Here is a 6451-nt window from a genome sequence, read left to right as displayed (position 1 = left end):
GAACCTTACCCATTTGCCAATGGGTATACACGAATCCATGTTTGTTGCTGTCTGCAATCTTACTTGTAGCCACTCTCACTATAGTATGTACGTGTTGAGCTGGATCCTCCAAAAAAATTAATAATTCATGGTTGCAATTACACACGATCTTGAACGTTGGCTCTTATAGTACTGCTTGATCTGCTAAAAAATCTCTTTTGATCAAATGTCTGACATAATATTTACAGCCAATCAAAAATTTTGCCATACATTTCCTATGGGAAGCCATAAAAGTACAGTGTTCATTACAGAACTTTCCCAAACTTGTTATGGAGCCAAACCATACATGTCTGTTGTTGACACCTTTGCTGTCACCACTAATCTGGTGGTCGGCTGAAATGTTAACTCTCTTCAGAAAAAATCCACTGTTAATTTTTAGTTGTTTTCATGATCCAGCTCAACTTGTACACACTATAATCAAGTACAAACTCGAGTATTACAGCAGGCAGCCACACTCACTTGTGTTGATTAATCAGTAAGATGTGTAAGTATCCATACTTGGCTTGATCTCCTTTGGAACAAATTTTAATATTTAGTGGTTTGGTGAAAATCTACCAATTCGACAAAGTTTATCACCATAAGTTGTTGTAATAAAGCTAGGGGGGGGGGGGGGGGCAATAGCTAATCCAGGGGGCCTGTGTCCCCCCCTCCTAGATTAACCCCTGGGTATGATGATTACTAATTTATTATGAGTTGCGCTATATTGGGAGTCCTTACACTTTTTGAAGCGTATGGGACAAAGATTTTGCACTATCCCAAATTATACCTATGAGAAGATGGTTTAATAGCTACCAGTGTATTGCAGTGGTCTTGTGAAAATCAAGATGATATGCTATGATGTGGCTGAGAAATCAGTGTTGACTGGTAGTGATATCTTTAGACCAATGTTTCATCACGGAATAGACATTGCTATGATTATCACTAGGCAATTATTTATCCATTTCTAGTGGGTTTAGTAGCTGTTTAGCTGCCTAGTGGTCCTCTCTATTTTTAACAGGGACAATACCTTGCTTCAGGAAAGATACACGCTTTGGAAATGTAATGCAAACCTTTTCCTACCTGAGTAGACTTTCTACATGCTGGAAACAAAGACACTTGAGTTTTCTGCCATGGTAAATGTTGAATCGTTCCATTTTGCAACACAAACTGTATGCACCATCAGGGGTGGATTTAGGATTTACAAGAGGGGGGGAGAGAGAGAGAGGAGGCTAACTCAAGGTACTAATCTCTCATGTGAAAGTGTGCAAAGCATGTTGGAACTGGCATGCCACCCCCTCCCCCCCTTCCAAGGAAATTTTTGAAAAATCGATGCTACTACAATACTGCAATTTAGAGAAATTTTCACATACATGCTTATTTGTCTATAAATATTTTATGTATTGTCCTTTAGATTAGGTATAGTTCTGCAGCATTTGTTAATGAAAAGTTTGGATAGGTTCAGACAACCAACATCCTCTCACAATTGTACTTGAATTAAGTATTGCCATGCCTAATGACTGTGCATGTAGAAGAATCAGTTATTAATGAAGGCCTTTATAATAGACCAATGGACTTCATTGTATATTAGACACATCTTAAGGTGTAGACAGATATGGATAAATTCTGTAACAGAACTAATCATTATGTATCTGCTGATTGTTCTATTAGAGTATCTTGACTCCAATGTTGATCCCAGTGATCCGGGCCCAACCTTTAGCACAATTCCAGTGATATAATGTCATGAAAAGATGGTTTAATGAGTATTAATAATTAGTGGTCATTATAACTATGCTAAATAACCTTCAACATATTGATCAAGTAAAGTATGAAAGTGAAGGGGGAGGGCCCATAGCCCTAGATCCACCCCTGACTATGATGCTTCTAACAATTAATTTTGTTCTCATACTAAAAATAAATGGAGGCTGTCATGAAGGTTTCTTACCTCATTCACTCCCATACATCTTTAAGGATATTTCAAATGTTGTGCAATCGCAATTCTGAACTGCATTTCTTGGTCCTTGTGTGAAAATGGTGGTCATTGAATGGAGCAGATGGATTACACAATATTTATTGAAAGAGAGGAAGTGTAATAATTGCATGTTAATTGCCATTTGTATTTTAGCAGCTGTTTAGTGTCCAAGGGGTAATTGTTTACTACATCTAAACACAACATATCCTGCTGAAAATTATGCAACAAGCTTTGTTACAGCCAACCAAATTAAGCTTTATTATAGCCGTGACTTGAAATGACAAAGCTTGTTATAGCCACAAAAAAGGACAAAACTGAAGCTTGTGATGGTTAGTCATGGTAGTAATGACAACCTTGCAAATGTCCAAGATGTAAAACTAGGCATCGGTCTATTACAGATGGGTTAACAGGTAGTTTTACTGGTAGACTACATGTTGTAGTTGTGAGTACAGCCTTTTGCAACAGTGTTTAAGTAGCTGTATTGTAAGAAACCCATCGAGGAGTAGTTTGGCCACTTTTCATCTCACAATTCAGTTGGCAAGCATTCTTGCTATATAGTGTTTTTTTGGCTGATGGATAGTCTCACAAGCAAAACAACAATACAGCCACTAGTTGAATCACTGATTTAGTTGCATCACTTTGAAGCAATGCCATATTTACCATAGCAGTGACAACAGATGACCTTAGAATTTCACCTTAAATTTAAGTATTTTGGTAACCATATTAGTGTGTTAACATCAATGAAAACTATTCATGCTGCTTTCTCAGTAATAGTTAGAGACCTACCATGAGGATCTTCTTGATTTTAAAAACCCGAGGCATACCATTTTCTAACTACTTTTCCAGTCCATGTGAATTTTCAGTGAACTTATAACTGTTGTGTACCTGTAGGTAGGCCAATACCAGTAACTTACAATATTATTGTGTTTTGAGCACCTGTGTTAAACCACATTGAACAAAACTACACCATTTTCTACTTGTGTTTACTGTCCTACTGGAAGTGGATGAAATCACATCTTGTGTAAACTACAGTTGTACCACATATCCCACATGTGATACGCTGTATATATAGTACAGTGTGGAATTGTGACAATTCTGGCCAAATTGTGTTTTTGATGATGAATGCATGAAACTTTATGGTCAGGTTCTTGGAAAGATTTTGGGCCATTGCAGATGACCAGATTTTACTTTTGGTGATCTTTGCAGCCATGTTTGTGAATAAGTTAACTATTAATGGTTGATACAAAATAAAAATCTCACGCTAAGAAACTGTTTGGTTTTGTTTCAAGTCATTAGCATGTTTCACAATAAAAGTTATGGATTACCTGGCCACATATTTGTATTACTAGGCTTGTTTTCAGTACTTTGCCATTGATTTAGAATAGTATGACTGGTAGACTACACTCCATCAAGAATATTCCTGTTTGTCACAATATGGACATGATTTTTAACAAATCAAACATAATGTTGGATGTATAGTGAAATCCTTTCATACTTAGAAAAAAAACACATTTATCTATCTACATAGTCATACATACTTAGATGCTGTCAGTATAGTTTTTGAAATAGTTAGGCATGTCCAGCTCTGTTAGCTATATTAGTAGCGCAAAACCAATTTATGATGAAGACTCTAGGCTGCATACTATTATAGCTGTGTGTAGTTTGAGGTCTCTACAGTGTACTTATCTCAAAGGTGTCGTGATTTCAAAAGTAACACTGAATTTCTGAATTACACCATTCTAAAGTGGAACTTGAATTGCATAGAATTCCTTGATTTTCACTATTGTTTATGTGTTTCGGGATATACTTTCATGGGCCTACATATACCTGGTTCTCATTTTTATGTGTTCACAGTTTCAGTTTTCACTGTAGTACAGTAGACACTGTATAACAGTCACCTTTGGGTCAGAATATTTGCCTTTATGTACATACGTACAAGTGGACAGTAAAAGAGCTGTTTTTTTTTTTAAATTTATTTATTTAATACAGAAGCTTCAACAAAAAGGTCTTAAGCAATAAAGCCAGATAGCATTCATTGAAAGGCAGGAAGTATGATAATTGTGAGCTTATTGAAAGTGTCAGTGATGGTGCCAGTTTACTGGCTGAACAAGCTATATACTAAATGTTCATTGTAAAGGAATATGGCTGCTATTGTGAAGGTGTATACATACAGTGATTCTTTGGTGAATTCTTTGCTGGCCATTATATGCATTAGACAATTAGCCATTACAGGATGCACACGTTAGCTTAATTCGGGGAACCATTAACACATACTCTTGTTTGATTTGATATCTTGTAGCACTGTTGGTAGAGCTGTTTCAGAATGGCCAAAGGTTCAATCCCCAAGTGAGATTTCTGTCCTTTGAATTGCAAGTCTTTACCATTCTAGTCATATTACTTTACATATATTGTAGTGTCCCTATTGAAAAATTTTAATGTCCCAAAATATCAGAATTGCTATTTCCATAGCCAATATATTAATTGTTGTTGTATATCAGAGTAAATATAATAAAAGCTGAATACAAGCTATAATTTGGATAGTAATTATGAATGTGTATATAGGAGCTCAGTTCCATTATCTGACCACTATAGTGCCAGTTCAGTTACAGAACACATAAATGAAATAAATTCTTATATACAGAGTTTGCAAAATACAAACTTATACAGCTGGAGTATAGCTCTACACTGGAGTGAGCCCTATACTGGCAGTGATAGGTGGACCATGGTGCTGTTTCACCATGGTACAGAGACTGTACATTATAATAAAGTACTTTCAATGAGCTAATTAAGTCTGTTTTGGGTGTAGAGCTGCATGGGCGACGGTATGTATCGTAGGAGAAGGTATTTTATAATGATACCGTTACAGGGCCAGATGAAGTTAGATGACAAATGATTCATATCATCATCCTGCCATTACCAATGTGAAGATACTTTGCCAATGTAAAAGATTACCTTCTAATTGCATTAAAGTCATTTTAGCATGTTTCACCAACCTTCTATCACCCTTTCTAAGAGAAAATTTACTTTATTCAATAAGCTTTTAAAAATACAATCCATACCATATCGTATGTATTTGTACTGTGATATTTTCTATAATACTGTACTGGCTTTGACAAATCTCATACCACCCAGCCAGCTCTATTTGAATGTTACACACAGGAGAATATTGGAAACTTTTTAAAGTATAGAAATAAAAAGTAGTAAAACAAGGGAGTTGCCTACATACCATGACTGAACTAGGAATTAAATGTCCACTAGTGTATCTGCAGATGTATCATGTATTATTTTGTAGTTCTATGATCCTAATCAAAAATTCCTTATGTTGCCTTGTTTAGTTTTTCATGACTGGTGAACATACCACATCAGAAGAAGGAGTGGTGTTATAGATATACATAACATTAATTTTGCATTTGAATGCACATCCCCACCATCAATTACTCAGAAATAAAGTGGCCATTTTGCTTTGTTTTCAACTAACACACAGCATTACAAATCAAGAACAGTTTGAGAAGTGTCTGCATTCAATCCAGCACTACAAAAAACACGACAATGTGCTACTGTGAATCAACACTTTTGCTGCCAAATGAAAAGAAGTGGGACACAAAGGAAGACAAAGGTAAGTCCATGAAGCATGTATTGTATGAGCTGTGCTATGTTGAAAGATCTGTCGGGCTGAATCAATATCTAGTGAAACAAAACCAAGCTTGTAGCCTTTACCATTATTGATTTTGTCTGAAAACATATGTAATTAAGTATGTAGGTAAGTCAGTCAGTCAGTCAGCAGACAATTGCCACTAAAAATGTGAAATTTTGTTTGATGTGTGTTGTTGCACTTTTAAGGGCCTTTTGGTCATGGTTATATGTAAACAATACTGCCAAGGTGACATGAACACAGCCAGCATGAACACATTGTGAGCTAGAAGAGTTCATATACTGTATGTAAACTCAATAATGTGAAGGCCTTTCATAAAGTGTTTTGCTGACTGGGATACTGGTAGCATGTTTTGTATGTTGTGCTGACAATTAAGGTAAGCAGTTTAGCTGTATATCTGCAGTCACTGGACTAGTTCAGTGTACTGAACTACTGAAGTCAATATCTATTTCTTTTCCAAAAAAAAGTATGTAGCTAATATTGCAACTCAGGTAACAATGCAGTGTCTTGACTAGGGTATGAAACAAACAACATGTCAGTAAGTTTACAAATATTATAGTGAGAGTAGCTAGGTGGCATACTCTGCATTTAGTTTTCACCCGTCAGATCAAGTGGTACAATGACATCTTTGGATGAACAGTCAGACACCTAATATTATGAGTTAGGAGACAAGATGCTTGTCTAAGCAATATTATATGGTATGATAGAACTGTGTATTAGAGATCATGCGTGGAGATTTGCACTTTCTTGCAAGAAAAAAGTTAACTAGTAACCAACCTCACAATACCTTCATGGTGCCTTGGCAGCAGCGT

This window comes from Dysidea avara, chromosome 2 (assembly GCF_963678975.1).
Source record: "Dysidea avara chromosome 2, odDysAvar1.4, whole genome shotgun sequence".
In the NCBI taxonomy this organism is placed as follows: Eukaryota; Metazoa; Porifera; class Demospongiae; order Dictyoceratida; family Dysideidae; genus Dysidea; species Dysidea avara.
Note: the sequence above shows the minus strand (reverse complement) of the source record.